The 24,791-nt window shown below is 34.8% G+C and overlaps 1 protein-coding gene across 8 annotated transcripts in view; it reads right to left on the reverse strand.

Annotated features, from left to right (window-relative positions):
- The window catches only part of IMMP2L (inner mitochondrial membrane peptidase subunit 2), a 732,784-nt gene that overhangs the window by 154,056 nt on the left and 553,937 nt on the right, over window positions 1-24,791 (reverse strand). The window lies entirely within an intron of this gene.

Here is a 24,791-nt window from a genome sequence, read left to right on the forward strand (position 1 = left end):
TTGATTATATCTAAATTTAAATAAATTATATATAGTTTATCTTTATATATATAAATTATATATGATTTCAATAAAAAATTTCCTAAAGCAGCCTAGGCTAAATTAACTTCTATTAATCATGTCTTTCCATAATCTATTATATATACAATCTCTCTAAAGAATATACACATACTGACTTGGAGGTTTATTTTGTTTTGAAATTAGACCACATGATTGCTCAGGGCTGTGTGAAATACTTATTTCTTAGTTTCTTCTGTTGTGCATCCTAAATAAGTAATAGTGTGCTTCCCCCAAATGGACTCTAAACAATTTTCAGAGACTAAATTTCCACTTAACAAAGTACATAATAGATATGAAAAGGTAGGTCCCTAAAACTATCCACATTTGCAACAACTTAGAAAGTGATGATTTAAAGGAGCTGTTTTGCATTTCATTAGAAAAAGCCATGAATAACTATGGCTTTTTTTTTTTTTTCAGGAAGTTATTTATTTGAGGGCTTGGTTGCAGTAGTTTGGCCAAAATTCCTTTAAAGTATCCTAAAAGCAAAGTGGAAATGCAAAGTTGTTTGGGTTTACAGTCATTAAGCACTCATGCTCAAAAAGTATTAAATAATGAATGGATCAATATCAGGTATAACGAGAAAATTTTCTCTGCTTGTCCTTGCTGATTTTTCCTTCATAAAGGCTAGGGAGTGTGTCTATCCAATAAGAAATAATAGCTAGCAGGAAGGAAAGGTGAGGAACACACACTGTGTATTCCAAAAGACTTGAGCTTGAATTCCAACTCATCATTTCAAAATGCTATCAACTTGGACAAACAACTTCATTTTTTTAGAGTTCAATTATATATAGAAGAGAAATAATATTAACAAGTTATATGGTTGAGTTCCTAGTGCTATGCAGTACACAATATATATTAACAAGTATTCAATAAATTACTACTTATGATAAAAAATTAGAGGCCTTGATAGTTGTGAAATAATAAAAGGTAAATTTTCATTATAATGCATAATGCTCTACGCACTTGGTGGCTTTTGCTAGGTTAAACTGAAGTAAGAACTTCTAGAAAACAATTCCCCACAGTTCTCTTACATTACTGTGCATCTCATGAGAAGAGGCATGGACTGTCTTCGTTCCAGACTATCTTTCAAGGTGTTTGTCTAGTAAACAGTCTACAGTGAAAGACGAAGTTAAATCTAAAATACCCTCAAAGGACAGATTTTCTTATAGTCTTAGAAGACAAAGCTATCCCTGTTAGAAGCTGGTATATTTTATGTCCTCTTAGATAAAAGATTCAGATTTCCTAAGTTGAGGGTTGCTCTCCTGTAACAAGATGCATTGTGCATGTGGTTTTCACCTAGCCCTCCTCATATCATCTGGTGGAAACTGGGACTCAGGAAACCAGCACAAATTCTGATATGTTAGCTACTCCTACTACCGTAAGCAACAAACTATTCTTTGTCTCTCCTCCAGAAGCCTTGACTCCTCTACCACCATTCATAACCCCATGGCAGGCTCACTTATTAGCTTTGAAATAAGGTAAAATTTCAGACCCTCCACAGTTTTTGACAATGACCTCCATATCTCAGGGGTTTAACAGGGTTTTTTTCTTTCTTTCTTTTCTTATTATTGCTTACTTTACATGTCAGCCATGGGTCACTGTGGGTTAGTTTAGCTCTGCTCCACTTATTTTTTTTCCAGGCTAAAAGAACAGTTTTCATGGCACAGAGAAGAGAGCCACGTAGCAGCCACATCATGGCTTTTAAAATGTTTGCTTGATTGAGGCATACATCATTTTCACTACTATTTGATTGCCAAAGCAAGTCACATTAACAAGCTTGATATCTATGGGGAAATACACTCTTCTTGCAGAAAAAACTGAAGTATTCTCATCCCACACAGGAAAAGACATGGATACATAATGTTCTTATAAGGAGGTAGGGTAGTAAAGAAAATAACACATTCTTCTGAACAGTTAATGACGGTTATATTAGGACATGCCATAACATAACAAAATTGTTGCTAGAACAAAATTTAAAATATCTTCTCAGTGTTTCAAATTGTTTCTAATTATTTTATATTACATTTAAGATAGTGAAGAATATATCAAAATTTAATAGCTACTGTCTAGAAATGAGGTCAATAGGATGGTATATGAGGCAGAATAAATGTAGTAGAGTTGGTTTATATGTGTTCAAATATACACAGGGACACACAAACACGGAAAACATATTCCTAAGTGGAGTAAAGAGAAATAATGTTTCCTTCTATTAATGGAATAAATATATATACAAATACAGTTTTTACCAAACCATCATTTAATCACAACCAAAGCTCTTAGAATTCTCTTAGATGCTTTGCATCTCTCAGATTCCTTTTTAATTTTTCTATGGTTTTTCTCAAAACACTGCCAAGAAACATAAGGTACATAAAGAGTTATTTATGATGTTTCTCTGGATTATTTTAGATGTAATCATCCTCTGAAACATTTTTTTCATCAAATAATCTCTCTGAACTCATTACCTGTAAATTACCACATATTATACTTTAACATGACATGAAATTACCACGGTTTATTTTGAGTCCAATGAGTCAATTGAAAATTATCTTCTTATTGTCTCTGATTTTCCACCAAAAGTCATAATTTTGCTATCCTAGGAACTATGTCAATCAACTCTAATCAACCAAGTCTTTTTACCCTGAACCATTTCCTCTTCAAGTTAGCAATCTTATGAGACCTCATCTGTTGACCACATCTATCTTTTTCTAATGTGGCTATATATGTGATAAGAAATTCAAGGAATATTTTCTAAATGACCTAAGTGATTCACTATTCTGATATCAAAATATCTAAATTTTATCTGTTGTTATGCTATTTAATCTAATGTTATTTGGGATCTTCAATTTTTTACTCTGACTCACCTCCTATATAATTGCTTTAACTTCAATATTTGAAATTTACATATTTAAAAATAAATGTTAACTGTTTTCTGTATTATTTATATGAAATTTACATGTCAAGGAGCGTATGCATCTGCACACACACACATACATGCTTCTTTTTTTTTTAAAGGATTTATTTATACAAGAACTGGGGTATAGGCCAGATGCGCAGGAGGGTGAGAGGACTCACCAGAGACAGAGTAGAGCAGAACAGGCAGACTGACTGAAATACACTGCTGGAAGGAGCAGCAGCAGGAGAGACAAGAGAGGTCTGCTGCGCCATGTGGGACCCCCGCAGGCCGTCAGGATCGAACTGGCGCTGCAGAGGCTGCGGACAGCTTCACAGCGCAGCGATCAACTGCCTGCACCACCAGGGGAGGCCCTACATGCTTCTTTATTAGAAGTCAGGACCATAAACATTAATTGAATCAATGAAAAGACAACAGAGAAGCAGTAAATATTTATCATCCTCAAAGTAAAAATTAAGAGAGGGACTTTTTATAAAGAAGTGTAAATATATTTCCCATCTTTTAACATTTTTATATCTTGTCTCAACTCTAGTGTCATCTCACCCTTACTTGCATTCTTACCAACTACATTCAATCAGCATTTACTTTGAGTTCTATTTCTTAATTATAAACAATTGTTTAAAGCCCCAGCTATGGCTGATGTGTTTTTACCTTACAATGCTGTTCTCCTGAACTTCTTGCTAGAAGAATGTTAGTAACAGATGGTGGAGCTTCTTGAGATATAAAATGAGACTTTGCATATCAATGCAAATCTGACAAGTGACTTAATCACAAAAGACACTCTCCTTCAAAAAACAATCAGCTAGGCAGCATTAATGAACCCAAAGAAAAAAAAGTCATCTTAGTTATAGACTTTTCTGTATTTTTCTTTATTTGTTAATTAAGCAGGATAACAGTTAGGGCAGATTTCCATTTATACTAGTTATTCTGATAACAGCTCCATTTTTAATAAGGCAATAAAGCAAGAACCCTGATTTTATTCCTCAAATTAATTTTTCAAGGAGTGTATGGATATCAGTGCACTTCAGTATTGATTAAAAACTGAAAGCAGAACTACTTCAAAAATTACCTAGGCATGTTAAGGTGAGCTACATATTGAGAACTATGGCACAAAAAAAGTAGAGAGAAGGCAAAAATATCCCTGAGAAAAAGCAATGAAAGAATTTTGTCCAGCAAAAAGATATCTATGATCTTTGGAAAAAATTTTAAGGACATCATTAACAATCTTTAAAATTTGTTACTGTTTTTTTTTTTTTTTTTTTTTTACTAGCAAAGCCTGATGACAAATTCTTATCCATGAGTAGCTAATGTATTTGTTATTTTGGTTCAATTTTCAGGCTCTTTGCTGTTACTGTACTTTGGGTAACTTCTATTTGGGATAAAGAAAAGGAGATATGAAAAACATTAAATAAGAGGCAACAAGAAATAGAAACAGAAATATAGATATACTGAATGTCAGAGCAGCATAAATGCCTCATAATAAGTTATAGAGATGGGAGCAGGGATTAAAACAGAATATAGGTCATGTTTGAGAATACTCAGATTATAGGGAAAAGGTGGAGAAAATGTAGAATGAGCCGCAGAGCCAAGGACACAGTATCTTCTCTTGGTATATTCCATGTACTCAACGCCTCAGCTCTTCCTCTGCCACCTAAGCTCTCCCTGAGTTCTTCTTCACTTTCACACCCCTTCATGTGGGCATGGCATGATCCGTTCCCCCATTGCAAAACTCCCTATTCTAAAATCTTCCTAGATTTAGACCTCTAAAATCGTGTAGACCTACCCTCATGACCGCAACTACTCTACCTGCTGAAGACCCTAGCTCCAAATACCACCATCTCATGGACTAGGGATTCAATGTATGCATTTTGAGAAGACACAATTCAGTCCACAGTAATGACAAATCATTTACTACATTTTTAAGGTAAGATATATAAGTAATGAAATCATGCATATGCATATGGAAAGATGAAAGTTAAAAAATAAGAAAAATTATTCAAAAAAACCCTTCTCATCTATTTTTTAAAGAAGTTTCTGTTAGTTTAACTATCCCTGAGTATCTTTTCTTTGCCCTCTTCTCTAGATTTCACCTTAGATCAAGTTGAGAGGCAATGTCATTCCCCTCCCTGTGAAAGTAATCACCAATGCAGGTTCCTCCAGGCTTTTGTTTGAAAAGTCTTTATTTCAATAGGTAAGCCTCAAACTCTTACATTTCAAAAATAAGCATGGCTACACTCAAGTGCCATTTTCTGAAGCTGGTTGGTTTTTGAAATGCCTGAACTCATTATCTTCACATTGTGGTTTCTGATGCTGACATTTCTCACTCCCTCACACACACCGCTCAGTCAAGGAAGGGGCTGTCACCCTAGGAGAGCCCCATGGGTCTTCAGAGTTCCAGATGAAAATTATCAACATACAGGGCAATAAGACAGAGCAATTAGCTAAGGCGGCTGACCTTCAAAGAGACATAAACTCAAACTGATGTTCTTCTTTTTATTTTGAATATGAGGTTCTTATGAGTTAAAAAAAAAAGTGTAACCAACTTTAAAATTCAGTGATAGAGACAAGCATGATGTATTGGATGAGCAAGACTAACTGAATCAAACTGAGAAAAAGAAACACCTGGTGTACATTATTTTGACTAAGGAGTTCTGTTTTTCTTATTTCCCCAGCCCATTTTTCTTTTTGGAACAAAAGAGGCATGAAATTTGTAGATTCAGTAATTACAGCAATAGTACCAATGTTGGATCAAGACAACCCCTTGAGCTAGTTTGGCCACCAGGACCAAAATCAATCACTCTGAGTGTAACATAGCACAGTAGGTTACATGGTTATAATTTTGATCAACAAATCTGGGCCCAGAGGCTAGAGAGTTCAACTCATAGTACATTATTATAGATTGTATTCCAAACTGCTCTAAATCGAATCTAGACATTCATTAAACCTTTGAGTGTTAGGCTTTGGGTTACACAAAGAAGATAGGCACAAAGATTGCTAAGACATCTTCTAACAGTAATATACATGAAATGTCATCAGGCAGAGACTGTGCTGTTTACACACACAGTCATGCAAACATAGCCTTTAAATGAGTATTTGTAAGCCTAGAATAGCATACTAATCATTGCAATTGGTGCTTTCTACACATACAATTTTCCTTTAGTCAACTAGTCTATCTTCATTATCCATTCTACAACCTAATCAACTTCTTGTTCTGGAAAATACCCAAGTTTTTAACAGTTCCTGAACTAAGAGACTTCTGTAAAAGGAACAAAATTTCCAGAAAAAACATTTTAACAAAAGAGTAAGGAAGACTCCAATTTTTTAATGTTCTCTAGGAAAAGTAAACTCTTAAGTTTTTCTAAGTTAAGACTATTTCTAATTAGGGCATGTGATCATTTATACTAGAGTAGCCATTCTTACAATTAAACTTTTGCCTTTTTTCATTGTTACATGGCCTTGAAAAACTGCTTAAGTAAAAAACAAATAGTGGCTTTGTTAGGGGGAAAGGATGTCCTGAGCAACTTCCATACAGGCTTTGTGGACTCCACCCCCATGACACTGGGAACTACAAATACCATGATCACCAAAGGGAAGGTTGTGAGGGCCTGAGGGCAGAGTTAAGCAACTAGGCTCTCAGTTTGGGTATTTAACTGGCCGTGTGTGTGTGTGTGTGTGTGGTGGTGGTGGTGGGGGGGGTTCGCTGGCTTGGCCATGAGTCATGCTAGGTTTTTTTGCCAGCTCAGCGGGTCATTGGGATTCCAGGTCAGCAGAACCAGTAGGATGCATTTACGAACTTATTTCCCTCTTTTTCTCCCTAAGTTATTCATTTCCCCATTTTCTCCTTCCCTTGTAAATAAACCTTTTATCAAACTTTTGTGCATGTCTGCAGTTTAACATTAATAAGTCCCCTTTAAGTGCGTGGGTGAGGACCCACAGTCAGGCAACCCCATTTTATACTGGGGTTTGCCCTGTAACAGCTAAACCAAATTTCAAAACTGAAACAAAAAAAAGGCAGAGTATGTATGAGAGTAATAAAAAATGAGAATGTATAGTCTTTGGAATGAGATGTGTCTAGAGTCTCACTATATCTATATCACCAACAATTAACAAAATAAAACCAAGTATTCACAACATTACTGAATTCTGTTAAATGCTATGAGAGAATAAATAAAATTATGGGCTCCTTTATGCCAATGTTTATTAAAGTATGGTATGACTGTGCATAGTTGATTTGGGGAACGCTTCCTAAGACGCAGCTTCCCAACACCTATGCAAGTCCTGTTTAGGACCTCAAGAAGACCAGGAAATCTCTATTTGAAGTGAAGCACCCACAGATGATTTTGATGCACACTGAATTCTGAACCGCAGTTATAAGATTTCAGTCACGTGTAACTGCAACAAGATTTTGTTCAGAGAGCTCGAAGATGGAATCACAGGCTTGGCTCCATTCTTCTATCTTAGAAGGAAGACTATTTTTCAACCCTTTGATTTCAAGTCATCCTGTATTAAATTGAACTTGGCTTTCTTATTATATGAGTACTGTTTTAATAGCACCATATCTGATAGTCCCATCACTGGCTCTCTAAATAAGGCCAGTATTTTCTTTAAGATTTTGTGCCCCTCTTCCAGGTTTCATCATCTTAAGGAAGATAATTCAAGGGAGTGGATCCAGTTAGTACAAAAAAGTTAGTACAGAAGCAGATCAGCCTGATCAAGGAATTGAAATTTGAGCAGAGTGGAACAAGCCTAGAGAAGAGAGAATAGAGCAGCCACATGGTGTGGCACCCCTTTGAAGCCCATAGTCAAGTGAGTCAGAGAAAACTTCATGGAAGTTTTTAATTGTAATAGAAATAGGAAACCGCTACAATGCCTCAGGCCAGGACTCCCCAGTAGTGCAGCGGCTGAGCGCTGGGCTGCAAAGCTGCCTGCAGTCTCTGCAGCGCCAGATAGATCCCTGGCCACTGGCAAGGGTACCACATGGTGCACAGACCTCTACTGCCGTACCCGTTGCTCCCCTCAGCAGTGTACATCGTCAGTCTGCCTGTTCTGCTCCCCACTCTGGCTCTGGTGAATTCTCTCACTCTCCTGCGCTTCTGACTGTACCCAGTGCTTGTATAAATAAATAAATAAATAAATAAATAAATAAATAAATAAATAAATCTTTAAAAAAATAAAAAAAAAATAAAATGTCTCAGGCAGGAAAGGGACATGGTTTGAAGGTAAGATAACCCCAGCTGCAATCTAGGTATTAGTGTGAGAAAATTAGTAAGGCAAGTATGTAGACCAGAAAGAAACCTACTCTGGAAGAATGATGATAATTTGAGCTATGGAAGCAGCAGCAGCAGAGATGAAAGAAAGAGATGAGTTTGGGCTGGATAATAGTGGTAGAACTAATAGGCCATGATGGTGGGCAGCAGCAGAGAAGGCCCAAGGATGATTTCTAACTCTTTGGCTTGAGTCACTGCTTAAATGGTGAAAAAGGAAAGAAGGGGTAAGAAGAATAGAATGAAGAGTTTCATTTTCATGTTACATTTGAGGTGCTAAATGTGCTATCTGGAGATATCAATCTGAGCAACAATGCACAAAACATCATTTAAAAGCATGGTGTCTCCTCATAACATGGCATACACCTCAGTAACATCTTTACAGACACATCACCCAAAGCAGTGATAGTGAAGGCAAAGATAAACGGCTGGGACTACATCAAATTAAAGAGCTTCTATACAGCAATAGAGACAGTAACCAAAACAAAGAGACACCCCACCAATTGGGAGAAAATTTTTCACACAACACTAATAATAAAGGACTGATCACAAAAATCTACAAAGAGCTGATGAGGCTCAACAAACAAAGAAAATAATCCAGTCAAAAAATGGGCAGAAGAGCTAAAGAGAAACTTCTCCAAAGAGGAAATGCAAATGGCCAACAGGCATATGAAAAACTGTTCAACATCACTTGTAATCAGGGAAATGCAAATCAAAACTACCATGAGGTACCATCTTACATCAGTGAGAATGGTAAATATTAAAAAAAACTTGAAACAACAAATGCTGGTGAGGATGTGGAGAAAAAGGAACTCTCCTGCACTGTTGGTGGGAGTGCAAACTGGCCCAGTCACTATCGAGAGCTGTGTGGAGATTACTCAACCTGCTAAAAATGGAGCTTCCATATGATCCAGCAATTCCACTCCTAGGTATTTACCCAAAGAACACAGAAACATTAATTCAAAAGGGCACCTGCACCCCTATGTTTATAGCGGCACTATTTACAATAGTTAAGCTATGGAAACAACCCAAATGCCCAAAAATAGATGACTGGATCAAGAAGATGTGGCACATATACACAATGGAATATTACTCAGCTATCAAAAAAGATAAACTTGCGCCATTTGCAGCAACATGGATGGAGCTCAGCAAAATAAGCCAGAAAGAAAAAGAAAAATACCGGATGGTCTCACTCATAGCAGAAATTTAGAAAACCTAAATAAGGGACCAGGAAAAAGACTAATAACAATAAAGTAAAAATCAAAATCAACAAGCAACTATAAACCAGAGACACACCACAGGGGTGGGTGAGAAGGGAATAGGATCAAAACAAGGAGAGGTGGGAATTGTATGGGGACTATAACAAAGAAGAAAATGCAAAACTGAAAAATGATGTAAAAATATATAAAATAAAATAAAATTTAAAAAAATCTACAAGAGTCATATTAAAATGTGACAGGCTGTACAGGTTCAAGGAAGCCAAGAGAAGAACATTTTCAAAATGTTTTAAAGAGGAAGTGGTCAACCATATCAAATGCTGCTGAAAGTCTGAGTAAGACGAATATGTGTAAAAGATCACTGGTTTTGGCAACATGAAAGTAACCCTCACAAACCAGGAGCCAAATGAATGAATCATCTCTTCAAAGATAAGACATCTAGCTGAGTTAAAGAGGAAATTATGGAAGAAAGGTAAAATGGTTAAAAGGAAAACGAGGATGCAAAGAAAATTTTACCACAGCTTCAGAACGTTAGGAGCTTTTAATCTTAGATAAACTACAGTGAGACATATGTCATAGAAGTAAAACTTATGACAGGATTTAAAACAAAAAGTAACATACTATATGGAACATATTTTAAATCAATCTAAATATGGGCCTTAGAATTTATGACACAGGATAATCATTTTATTGTTCCTGACTAGGAAACACATGGGCTTTTTAAAAGACTTATAATTAAAAAGTTAACCAAGAATAGCCAAAGTCCACAAATGCATGCTCCTACAAAAGTACCCACAGGAAGAGTTAGCACACCTCCCTCCAGAGCAAAACTGCCAAAAACCTGATGATTAATACCATTCTCCCACTTGTTAAACAACCCAAATCACCCTTTGTCATTTAAATTACAATGAATTTGAATTTGCATAGATCATAAGTAGAGAACAGAAGCTCAAAGCCACATAAAATAATCACACTTAGTCTTAAAACAGAATCCATTAATCTTTTCTGGCACTTCTCTCCCACTGAAACCACAGAAATCAAAGCTATTCTGGTGAGTCATGCTATAAAATGTCCAGTTGACTTATCCACAGAAAGATGGCACCACATGAAACAGGACCCACGTGAACTTTGGAGAAAAGTGAGGCTTTGTGTCTTCAACCTTCTGCTTGGCTCAAACCTCGTATATTACACCAAAACTAAGGCTAACTTCCTGTCCTGAAAGCTGGGCCAGTTGCAAGAATGAAAAAGGATCCTTCATAGCCAGTAATTCTCAAACTGTTTCTCCAAATTATTTCCCAAGATCAGCATTTTTTAAAGTATGTTCCTTTGACCATATGTACCTGGTTACTGGAACTTAAAAGAAAAAAAAAAGAAAAAAAAAAAGGTCCATTTACTGCTAATCCACCAAATCTTTGAGAGCCAGCTATAGGTATCTGCATTTTAATAAGCTCACCAAATATTTCCTAGGCACACTAAAATCTGAGAATCCCCAATTTAATTAATTGGCTGTGGTATATACTGTATGACTTCTTAGTTTTTTTTCCCAACCTTTTGTTTCTCCAATCTCCAAGTGCTTTGACACAACACTGATGGATAATTGTTAATAACTTGCCATTGTAAAAATGTTTCTGCTATACTCAAAAGCCTTCTGAGAGCTTCCTGGCCTAAAGAACAATGTCCAGTCTTTGTATGATATTCAAAGATTTAGCTATGGCTTTGGATTTTGCTATTCCCATTTCTGAAGTTTAACCCAAATAAAATTGTTCAATACCCAATACATGTACTAAACACTTTCACCTCCATGATTATGCTTCTAGATTTGCTCTTATTTCTAGAAAGTTACTTTCCCACTTGCCCACACATTCAACTATCTTTTCCTTCAAAGTTGAACTCATGGAGGTCTTTCCAATTCTTTCCTGGTCACTGACTTATCTCTGTCCCTGTTGTAGTATCTATGTTTCCACTTTTGTATTACATGACAGCATGACCTAGTCTTTTGTATGCTCAACTAACCTATAGAAGTTGGGAAGAACAACTCCCGTCTCTATGTTGGCATCAGCAGTTACAATTGTTATCTAACCCTGGCCCCTTTCCACAGTTAGTTGGTCTAGAAATAGATTCCTCACACTATGCAATCACAGTGCCCAAACCCATACGCAGAATGATTGATTGTTCCAGGATGGGCGACTGACTCAAGTTAGTCCAGTCATAACCCTTTCTTCTCTAGATCTTGCTATACTGCAGTCAAAGTTAATATGTTGAAGGTTAGTACCCTACACTCTGGATTGAGAGTCAGAGGTCAGGTTATTCCCCCTCCTGAACTTCAAACTGATATAAAGTACCGGAAAGCTCTCCACAGTTGTGGCCACGGAACGGACTTCTCCTCAGCTTCAGAAGACCATCGGGTGGGGGTGATGGACTTTTGATATTGAGGGAGACTGGAGGTCACTTGTTGAGCTCTCAGATTCAAAACACTCTGAAGCAGTAGTCTCATTTGTCTTCAGGGACAAGTAAGGTGACCTGGTGAAACTAGGGGGAACCTTCACCACAGAAATAATTCCTCTGTCTGTTTATTGATTTCCACTGTCTTTTTTTTTCTTTTCCTGATGATGTTGAATGGAAAAGAAATTTTCTTGCTATATTTATAAAAAGTTGAAAGTAATATTTGCAAGAGATGGTATTTCTTCCTTTTTTGACTGTGAACAATAATTAGATTTCCTCTTTTGAGAAAAGGGTAGAGGAAGAGAATTGTGAGCATAGGGAGATCTGGATTTCTAAGGTAGAACATGGGTCTTCTACTGTGTAGTAAAAGAAATGAAGGGCTGAAAACACAGAGTGTATGATGAATCTTGAAGACTTTAAATTCACTTTAGGGCCAGTTTATTTTAAACTGAGCAGGAAGAATACACAGTGTATTTTGTGTACATCTGCAATGATTCTGCTATACATGATTCATGATGTTTTTGGTTGGCTTATTTTAAAACTGAAGTTTCAGAAAAGCACATTCAAAGAAGAAATCACTAATCAAAGGCTCACGGTAATAGCCTACATTGTGGAGTCAGGAATTAAAAACAGAGAATGTAGAAAATAACTTTATAAAGAAGGAAATCTTCCAGAACCTAAAGGATAATGATATATCAATTTTGGGTAATGTCCTCATACACAAGCATATCCAATTTAAACTCTTCATAAAGGGACATCTTATTCATAATCTTACTTAAAACCAAATACTAAATTTCCTCTGGTGAAACAAAAATACAGTATTGTGGATAATGAGCTCCAAATGAATGAGTGAGACAGCGAGGAGCAATGACAGAGTGGAGAATCATAGAATAAAATTTCATATTAATATATTGTTATATAGCGGCTGTAGAAAGACCTTCCTGCAATCAAATAATATCTTACCTAAAGAGAAAATTGCATCAACTAAAGCATGTTTTAATTAAAATACAGAGAAGTATTATGTGACTATAATAAAATCAAAAAAAGAACTTACTCTTGAAACTTTATTTTAAAGTTTTTTATAAAGTATACTTTATAAACAGTATAAAACTGTTTGAAAAAATATGCCAATTTAACCAGCTCTGTCCATCTGGGCAAAAAGGTTATTTAAATACCATGCACTTCGATGAATGAGCTTTTACATGGCCCTGCCCATATTGTACTATTCATTTTCAGGCAAATCAGGGTAATGTATTAAATGTAGAAACAACAGCCTAGTGAAACCATGTTTTTAGATTTAAAGAATTTACTCCATTAATGGTATTGCCATTCCCTATTCAGTACATAATTTTTTTCCTTGGAAAACTGAGAAAATTCCTTTTTTTTTTGGAGGGGGGAGGGACATGGATTTTTAATGTCAGAAGAAGCACACAATAAATTTTGTTTTAAAAGCTTCTGGACCAAATATATTTTCCCTTGACCAGAGCTTACATAACTCATAATGACTTGTAGAAATGATATAATTTATGATCTTATTAGTTTTTTTTTTGAAGCGCAATATAATTTATATGAACAACCTAAATATAAGCCTGGTTCATTTGAGAGGAATGTTTCATTTGCCTGCAAATTCCCAACAAATACTAGGCAGAAAGACTGTAAATCCTCTGGAGGTAATAGGCTCCATTTCATAACTGGGGGATTTAAGTAACTTTGAAAATGGTTTGGTTAAAGCTGTTCAACTACAAATAAATTCAATGGAGATCTACATAAAATTTTATCTTAATGTAGTTGTTATTCTAAGTTATATCCTAGTTAATAATTATTATCTTTATGAAAATCAGGATAGTGACCAAGAAAAACCAAACCCCAAATTCCATGACTTAATGAAGTATTATAACTCCCTCTTTCCTTCCACTGATCATAATACCAATATATTTATTTATTTACTCATTCATTCATTCATTCATTTATTTATTTTAAAGGATTTATTTATTTATTTATATAAGCACTGGGTACAGTCAGAAGTGTGGGAGGGTGAGAGAATTCTCCAGAGCCAGAGCAGGGAGCAGAACAGGCAGAAGGACCGAAGTACAGTGCTGAGGGGAGCAGTGGGCGGCAGGAGAGGTCCTCGCTCCATGTGGGACCCTCCTCCGGTGGCCGGGGAGCAACCGGGGATCAAACCAGCGCTGCAGAGATTGCAGGCAGCTTCACAACCCAGCGCTCAACCGCTGCGCCACCGGTTATATATTTATAAATATATAAATATTAATATATTTATAAATATATAAATACCAATATATTTATTTTAGTACTGCAAATTTTAAGGGGAACTTAGTTAATATAAATCAAAATTAATGTGAACAATCTACATATTCCTTCTGCAAAACAAATACTTTTTCTTTTTAAAAGTATCTTATTTTGAGTATATCATATACATTTACACTTTAGTAAAATAATAAAAGATTTTTTTAATGTTTTTCTATGATTCAGTTTAGCAATCAGCTTTTTAATGTATTTCTTTATCACTAGCCTTTGCATTTTTTTTAAGATTTATTAATTTATACAAGAACTGGGGTACAGTCAGAGGTGTGGGAGGGTGAGAGGATTCACCAGAGACAGAGTGGGGAACAGAACAGGCAGACTGACCGAAGTACACTGCTGAGGGGAGCAGCGGGCGAGGCAGGAGAGGTCTGCTGTGCCATGTGGGTTTCTCTCAGCTGACATGGATGCAAAGTGTAAAAGGACAGAATTTGGATTGGATACTTGCTTACAAGTGTTAATGAGTCATAAGCAAGACTAGATTCTCCCTCCCTTTATGGGAATAACAAGTCTAGCCATTATAAGGCATTGGATTCTCACCAGGTAGCCAAGACTGGCCGCTCACTCAAACATCTCTTCAAGTCTTTGCAAACTAAAGAAGCCTGGAGGCATCACTTTGTCACATTCAACTTCTATTTTCCATATAAAAATGATCACAAAAATATCACTGTGATTTAAACTCTCATTGTTCAATTTTAGAGTCTGATCCATCATTGGTGAACATGGAGACAGTTCAGCTTGTGAACTTCTCTAACACATGTGCTGAGTAATTCCAGGCAGCAGAATCTAATACACATCTAATCAACTGTTTGTTCCTAAGGACTCTCAAATCAATCCACTTCATATTTTTATTACCTCCACCTTAGTCTAGAAACTAATCATCTCCCACTTGAACTAATATTATCATCAAGTAATTGCATTTTCTACCTATAGCCTATTTGCAACCTAATATCTCATTCATAATTTTCCCAAATCAGTCTTACTGACATGTCTTTCTTACTTATTACCCTCTTGTCTAAAAATTAAAATGATTCTTAGTGCCTCTTAAATTTGCATGTTTATCATTTAGGAAATAATATGCATGCAACATAATATCATCTCTTTACATGGACAGCTATACAGAAATTAAAGCCTCACCCTGCATCTCAATTTGTTGGTATAAAAATATATAATGAAATTTAATTAGGTCTCATTTCTAAATTCAGTTTTACTTATATAATTTTGAGATTATTTTCATATTCATTAGTATTCATTTTATTTTGCCTTTTGATTGTAAAGGGTACTTTTGATAGTTTACCAAAAAAAAATAAATTTACTTCTCAGTTTTTTGCATTTACTTTTCATTTACATTGTGATAAACACTCAAATTTCTAGACTCCAAATGCAATTTAATATTTTATCATGTAATTACTATAAATAGATTATGTGAATATCTTAAGACAACATAGTGATTTATTTTTGAGTTTTGTGAACAAACACAATAATTTATGAATTACATGCTTTCATTATATTATTCTTCCAAATATCCTAGGTCTTTCAGCAGAATATCCAGACTTGTAATAATAGTTAAACTGATTCATCTTTGCTCTTCTTGCTGGTGTTAGTATATGAAGTTATTTTCATAAAGTTAAGAAAGGGACATATTTCATTTAACAGTTTGTTGACTTGATTTGTAGCTATTAAATGTTTAGATATATGGATCTCCAAGATCTAGGTCCCACAAATATTTGGGGGAGAACTGTCACTGATGTCAGCTTTAATATTTTTATTTAAGTAGTTATTAAAATTATCTTGTTTCAGATATGAAAGGTATGAAGCATAATATGATGAATATCTAAACACTTAACACTTTCCTTAAGATATATGAGTATCCCTGATCAAGCCTCTCTTATCACATTCACATAATTCCCTTGCAGAGGTAATCACTATCCTGAATTTTTATTGCTATCTAAAATGGCAGATTCCTTAAAAGTGTGTTATCAATTTGTTGATGATATTTAGACACGCTTGATTATTGTATATAATACCTATTATACTAGTAAACTTGCAGAACTGCTTTAATAATCTTGCAGACTCCTCTTGAGTTTTCTGAATAGGTAATAACATACTTGAGAGTAAAAAAAAAAAACCTGTTTCGAATCTTCCTTTCCAATTTTTACTTCTTTTATTTCTCTTTCTTGCCTTAACCTACTTTGGCATGACAGTTGCACATTGTTCAAGCAAAGTGGTAAGAGTAGACTTTGTTTCTGATTTAAAACGGAAGACTTCTGGGCCTCCTTGGTGGCACAGGTGGTTGAGCACCACACTGTGAAGCTGTCTGCAGCCTCTGCAGCGTGGGTTCGATCCCGGCCGGCTGGTGAGAGTCCCACATGGCGCGGCAGACCTCTCCTGTCTCACCCACTGCTCCCCTCAGCAGTTGTATTTCATCAGTCTGCCTGTTCTGTTCCCCGCTCTGTCTCTGGTGAATCCTCACCCTCCCACACATTTGGCCTGTACCCCAGTTCTTGTATAAATATATACATCTTAAAAAAAAATAAAATGGAAGACTTCTACCATTTCTTAAATATAATAGATACTGTATGTAGATTGATGATACTAAGGACCTGATAGGATTAGAGCTCTTTTCAGAAAAAGTCATTAATGACAGCAGGATGGAATGGCACAGAATGATCCAGGAGTCATATAAAAAGAACCATTGTTAATTAGTGCAAAAGCTAGGAGACCAACAACACCCTGTCAACAGAAGAAACCTCTTGGGTCTGGTAATGACCCCTGAGAGAAATAACTGCACTTGAACTTGCTTCATCTACCAAATTAGACACGTTAAAACACCTCAAACCCATCTGGGCCTTTTATGGATAAGGTCTATGACTGATTCATATACTGATTCTATATTATGAGTCTCTTACATGGAAAATAATTTCCCAACCCCTGACAACACAGTCAGGACATTTTAGTAAATATAACTAATAAGTTACTAATATAAACCAAAAATCATTTTCAGGATTATCCATCAAGCCTCAAGTAAATTAAAATTTTCCTGAGAAAATTTTCTCCTAGAAGTTCAGACAATTGTATAGTTTGGTTTTTGAATATTAAGGACAGAAGAAAGAAAAATAAAATTACCCAGTAATGTCTTACAAAGAAATATCCATTTAAATGAGACAATTCAGGGGACACCCTGCTGGTTCAGGAGCTAAAGTTTCAGCACTGTCAAGCTGTCACCAGCCAATGCAGCCTGAGTTCAGTCCCTGCCGGGGAGCTACCCACATGGCGTAGCAGACCTCTCCTGTCTTGCCTGCTGCTCCCCTCAGCAGTGTATTTCAGTCACTCCACCTGTTCTGCTCCCCATTCTATTTCTGGTGAATCCTTGCATCTCTGGCCTACACCCCAGTTCATATATGCATAAATAAATAAAAATAAATCTTAAAAAATTTAAAAAAATGAGACAATTCAATCTCAAACCTTGAATTACAATATTACATAGCAGACCTTTCTTTCACTGTCTAGTTATGCAAATCACAAATTCTTCTTCTCTTTTGGGTGTCTTGTATTTTCTATTTCATTCTTCTGTGTAGATACATGATAAAAACACCAGTCAGATCTCACAAATAATGAGCTAAGGGTTTTAGCCGCACTTTAAAAAATCTAATAGCTTAATAAAACTGCTAAACTAAAAACAATATATATAGTGATATATATATCTCTAAATCTTGACTCTTGACCCAATATCAAGTAAGTATACATTTCTAATAAATTGAGTATGCTTAATTTTGTAACCAAATGGCCCAAAGGTACAGATATCAGCCATAGAAATGAAGTTTGCTGACAACTTTCCTATCTGAAAATGAAATCAGTGGAAGTGATAAAGTGGAAAACAATAAAGTGGAACACAACTTCTACACTAACAGAATAATTAAGACAGAAGACAAATCTGATTGATTGGTAAAGTTGGAAGCTTAGATTGTCTCAGTTCTCAGAGGGCAGTGGTTGACATTATTTACTTCACCACTGTATCTCTAGTTGACATTATCTTTCCATTCTTTTTAAAATCCTGTTCCTTTGGGGCCTCCCCTGGTGGTGCAGGCAGTTGAGCACCATGCTGTGAAGCTCTCCACAGCCTCTGCAGCGCAGATTTGATCCCGGCCGGCAGGCGGGGGTCCAACATGGCGCGGCAGACCTCTCCTCTCATGCCCGCTGCTCCCCTCAGCAGTGTATTTCGTCAGTCTGCCTGTTTTGTTCCCCACTCTGTCTCTGGTGAATCCTCTCAACCTCCCATGCATCTGGCCTATACGCCGGTTCTTGTGTAAATGAATAAATAAATCTTTAAAAAAAAATCCTGTTGCTTTGGATGTCCAAACTATACAGAAACAAATCCAACTGAAACCTAATTGTAAGGATTTTTCTGTTGCTTTTTGCTGTGCAGACATTTCTCTGTTTTGAATAATGATCCAGAGAATGGACTCTACTGAAGCTTAGCCATCTTTGGTTAGGCATATATTTTAATTATAATGGTAGTTTCAAAAATTGGCTTAACCTTTTTATCAAATGCATGCCTTTGTCTACACTAGTCATATGAAAATTATACCTAAATAAAACAAGTGGAGTTGTTAGGCTTCATCAGTGTTTAAGAGAACTGTGAGAAAGAGTTCAAAAGAAAACACCAAGATAAACTTCTATAACTTTGAAAACCATAGGGCTGTTGCTACCTGCTCTTTTTCTCTAAACCACAGATTATTTTATTTGAAACGTTTTTAATGAACCAAAGCGTGTACAAGAAAACAAAAAAAAAATATAACCAATTAAAATCTAAGTAACATTTTTCAAAGAAAGTGTGAATAGAACAACTTATTTGTATCCTGTCAACATGGTCTAATGATCCTTTTCTTTATTGAAAATGGCTCATTTTAAATAAAACTTATTCTAGCTGCTCTAGAGAACTTACTCAAGGGAAAATACTACACTTCAACAATGAATAAAATAAAATGCAATTCATTCCCTTATGTCTATAAGATTATTCTGCACAGTATAAGCAGAGTATTTTCAATGCAGCTGAAACCCATTAGCCACTCCAGGCATAAACCATTTCATTCACAAATCATACAGCATCTAAAGTGTTTATGCAACAAGAAGCTTTACGAAACAGTTATTATTTTGCTGGTTTCAGAACACACTTTTCTAGCAAATCTCTCTAGGACATTTTATAGTTTTATTCCTGCTGGTTTTTAGTTCACAAATGTCTACGCTTATAGGCGGCTCTGTCATAATAACCCTGCTTGGAGTACTTACACTGTTTTGTAACTGCCTGTTTATCTCCTCCTCTAGGCTATCCTTTCTTTCAGGTAGGGGTTACACCTCAGTTGTCATTCATGCTGACCTTACATCTGCTTCTCCTAGGCACCAGGGCATTTACTGATGATACACAGTGACTGGGCAGATGCACAGATTCAGATTGTTCCTTATTAGCTACAAATTGACTCTTTGCCCTAATAATCTGTGAATCTTTTAATCATCTCCCAAAGCTCTACCCCAATTCCTACCTTTGTTATGTGATCTCAAAATATCAAAACTTTCCTTTTTCTGTCATTCAGCCTTCTTGCCTCTGTGAAAATCTTGTTTTTAATTAATCATGTACCATATTTCTCTTCTACCAAAACCCCATTGGAGGGGAAAAATTCAAGAGCCATGACTAGTGAGTAAAGCTCTTACGATGTCCATTTCCCACATGTATTACTAAGTCTAGCAACCTCTCACTAATTAATAAAATGCTTGTCTCTCCTCTCCTGATTCATTTCACTCATCAGAATTCAGGCCAAAGTCAATCTGCACTAACAGCAGAGGCTCAAAAAATGTGCCTTGAAGAAATAAATGAAAGGCTTACATGATATGAACACGTGAACTTTGTCCTTCTCCTTTACCTTTTCACTATATTTTAAAAACTAAAGAACTTTGTGAGTTTTGTTAAGTTCAAAAGGCAATGCATGGGCATTTTAATCTTCATTTCTATGCTCTTTTTTCAGATATTATTATTACTTTCAGACCATCAGGTCATTTAATTAATAATAATATTTCTATTATTCATTTACTCTAAAACTATCATCTCCTGTTAGGCATATTTACTTCAAGAAAACATTCTAGGGGGCTAATATTTTATTTAATTAGGTATCCATGAAATAAGCTATTAGATTAACTCTTTTCAAATGACTTGGAACTAAAAAGAATTCATATTGAGTATAATGTGAATTTTCCATTCTCAGAGAGAGGTGGTATATCATGCATAGTTTCTGCATCAAAATTGTTCAGTTCTGCTTCATGGTTCCCGCACACAAATTGTTCACAAGGTGACATTCTGATCACAAACCTAAAAATCAGAATAGTTTTATACATCTTGCAAAGATTATCTTTCCCTTGAAATGTGTAAGCCAAAGTTGCTCGTTTTTTTCCCCCTAATGTCCTTTGGAGTTAAAATGGAATTAAAATAAATTACTTATTTTAATTAAGTCACTAGAATTTGTATTACAACATGTATTTCTTACAACAAATCACCATATAGCAAATAATGAAAGTATCTACTGTCTCTTACTATTATAGAAAAACTTCTAAGACAGAAAATACACAAGTTAAATGGAGGCAAGCAAAGAGTCATTTATATTTTCATAGCAATAAGTATCTATGAGAAGATTTCAAATAGCAGTACTGAAATGACTATAATAAATGTAGAAGGAACTGCTGTCATTTGTAATAGTTAAAAACTACAATCTGAAGAAGCTTATCAATGTGGGCACGCAAGCAAATGCAAACATAAAATTTGCTTTTTATGTACTTTCATTTTAAAACAAGTAGAAAATATATCAATATCTATTCTAATCAGTTATTTTTGGGTGTGGCCAAGAAGAACATGACTACAATATAAAATGTATTAATATCATCTACATGGAAGTAGGGATGGCAAAAAGAAAGACACTAATTTCTTTCACAAAAGCATTACTAAGAGGACTGCTTACCAACTATTGTAAGCAATAATAAACCTATATTACAAAATCATCAGATTTTTTTAAATATATAATCCAGCAAAATCAAGTAGTAGTGTGCACTGAAAAGTACATCTAAACAATTATCATAAGCTTTAAAAGAAACTTATAAAAGACATTTCTCACACCAAAAATCTAAGCTAGTCATAAATTAGTGAATCCTATTATCAGAAAAAAGGACATATTCTCTTATTGTGTGATAATGATATATTCAAGATTTTCAGCATGAAGATATTCTGTAGAGATACTATTCATAACTGTGACATTTTTCCCTTTGGCCATAGCACTATAAGACATTTTCATAGAACTTAGAGTCATATTGAAACTTAGAAGTCATTTACTTTAATCACTTTGTCCTACTTCTAAAAATAGTTATTTTTCTGATTATAAAGGTAATTAAAACTTGTAGCAAATCCTTTAAAATAGAGAGAAACACGAGATAGAGAAAAGAATTTAGCACAATCACAAAAAGAACTGGGGCAAAAATATTGAATACTCTACTATGTATTCATGTAAATGATGTCATGCACACTATGTTATTAAAGTTCTTCACAAACATAGTTTTGTAACTACATAATATGTCATCCTCTGGATGCACCATACTCTTCTATTGTATATAGTACTGTGTATGTATATATATAATAAACTATATAAATAGTATTTATTTACTCATTTTATTGATTTTTTTTTTAAGCTAGATTCAGACAGCAGGAAATTCTTCCTTATGCATGAGGACATGCAGAACCATAGACGTTAAGTGCCTGGTGAAGTTCATAACTTTGCTGATTTTGCTTTATTTCATCATCTATATTCATAAGAGATCTTAATAATTTTCTTCCATAATGTTATTGTCTACAAGTTAAAAGTGCAGATGTTGGATCTTGTTCTGTTGTAATATATTCTATTATTATTATTTAACACTGCTATCTTTAAATTTCATAATTTATTATACAACCTTGACTCATAAAACCATTGAACTCCTTCTTGAACCTGTATGTGATGGCAATAAACCAAATCAGTAAAGCAAATACAAACATTAAGAAACAGAAAAATAACAAAATAAAATAGATGAAACAGAATGAGACATTGTTTTCTATTGCTTAGATTACAACTAGAAATCACTTGAATATGGAAAATGTCAGCTCCTTTATAATTATCAGTAGGCAAAATATAAAGGAAACTAGGGAGATTCTATGATAAAAAGAAACTATTATTCAAAGAATTAAAGCATGTTAAATGGATTTGGATATACTTCTGAAGTTATTCAGGAGGGAAATGAAGGGCAAAGGCTTCAATCAATTTCCACACAGTCAAGATAAGCATCCCAGAGACAAAGCTGGCTGCCTTTAGATAGGTTGTTTACCTCCAGAAAAAAAGTGCAGTCCCTACTTACAAGGGGAGAAATGAATCAACACGTCAGAAAGTCAGGAGATTCCTGACGGTCTATAAGCATGCTGGTTAACATGCCAAAAATCTCAGTTGAGAATATTGGGGGAAAATAACAACTTTGAGTCTGCATTTTAAAAGTCAAGATTATTTTAACACTTTAGAATGATAAAATTTCAACTTTTTTGTTATAACATTTTAAAGTAATTATTCAGATAACCATTCATGAATCAGAACTAAAATAATAAGTCTCTATTCAAACTTCACCGTGTAGCTTTGAACTTCAGGTTTTACTTCCGCTGATTTTAGAAATTGTTTAGAGTTGTTTTTGGTGGAGGTTTCTTTAAGGATTCTCATGAATTTTATCACATCATCTGCAAATAGTGATAGCTTTTCTTCTTTCCAATTTTGATTCCTTTTACATTTATTTTTGTTTGTTTAATTGCTCTGTATAGGACTTCCAAAATTATATTGAACAATAGTGGTGAGAGTGGACATTGTTCCTGATCTTAGAAGAAAAACCTTCAGTTTTCCACCACTGAGCCTGACATTAGTTGTGGGCTTGTCACATGTCGTCTTTATTTTGCTGTGGTATGTTCATTCTATACAAACTTACAAAGATTTTTTTTTTATCAAAAATTTGTGGTGAATCTTGTCAAATACTTTTTCAGTATCCATTGATACATTCATGTTTCTGTGTTATGAAGTGTGTTATATTTATTGATTTAGAAGTTGAACGAGCCTTACATCCCTAGAATGAATGCTACTTGGCTGGGTGAATGATTCTCTGAGTGCACTGTTGGATTCAATTTGCTGAGGTTTTATTGAGGATTTTTTTTGTCTATTTATCAGCGATATCAGTCTATAGTTTTCTATTTTTGTGCGATCCATGTCTGGTTTTGGAATCAGTGTAATAACGCTAGCTTCCAAAAATGGGTTTGGAATTGCTACCCCTTTTGGAAGAGCTTGAAAATAATTGATTTAATTTAAGAACATAATTTAAATAAAATGATATTACAGTGCTTTATACAATATATTAATATTTTAAATACTACAGCTTCCTATTGCAATAAACAAAGTGAGATTTTCCTTCATACAAGGTTCTTGCTTCTATTTTTTTTTCAATAGATGTAGATCAACGAATATTTCCATCCTTGATACACCTTCATGGGTAACTTATAGTTCAATGTAGCCATTGCAAGAAACAGGAGAGAGAGTCAGTAAGTTTCGCACCATAGATACAATATGATTTGGTTGACCAGCAATTCCTGGTTTTGTGGCTATCAACTCCATGCTTTACTCTCCCAAAACATGAATGCATATGGAATTCAATGGACCACAAATATTAATTATATAAATAACATTGGTTGCATTGGTTTTATTATTAATAAAGAGCAAACCAATCATTGGTTTTATTATTCATAAAGAGCAAACCAATCATTGGTTTTATTATTCATAAAGAGCAAACCAATCACAAACTTGTATTTTATTATTAGTAACTAATGATTTACCACACACCCTACAACCAGTAGCTGACATCTTTTTAACACTTCATTTCAGAGTTACACTTAACCAAGAAAACTCAAATTAAAGTTAACCAACATTTTCATGTGAACGTGGTCAACAATGTGATATATTTAACAGATTCAATCTTAGTGATGAGAGAGAAATAAAAGTGCTTTTAGGTGATTTATTTTCACTTTAAAATTCATACTTTACTGCATATTTTTGCTACTATCCAAGTGACCTATATTTTCCAAGTTATTTGCCCCACCTTTCATATACACTTCTAAGAGTAAATTGTAATTCTGTAGTAATTGCTATTCAAAAGGAAGAAACTGTCTTAGAAGTTTTTATTATCATCATTGTAGCTAGAAAAAAAATAGAGGTCTCCTAAAGTTTTCTTCCACTATCCACAACACTTCTTAACACAGCTCTTACTGTGCTTTTAGTCAAATACGAATCAAGATAGCAGTTCCTCTAGTGAGAAAGTGGTCTCTCATTACATGGGGAGCAAACTGTTTGAAAGAGATCCCTAACATTTAAACAAAACTATGTGGCTACATATACCTTGAAAACATATGTGAAAGTGCTCAACATTAATGAAAACATGCATCATATGTCTGGTTTTAAAAGAGTTTATGGGACAAGATGCAAGTTT

This window comes from Talpa occidentalis, unplaced genomic scaffold, assembly GCF_014898055.3.
Source record: "Talpa occidentalis isolate TD23 unplaced genomic scaffold, MPIMG_talOcc4v2.1, whole genome shotgun sequence".
Classification (NCBI taxonomy): domain Eukaryota; kingdom Metazoa; phylum Chordata; class Mammalia; order Eulipotyphla; family Talpidae; genus Talpa; species Talpa occidentalis.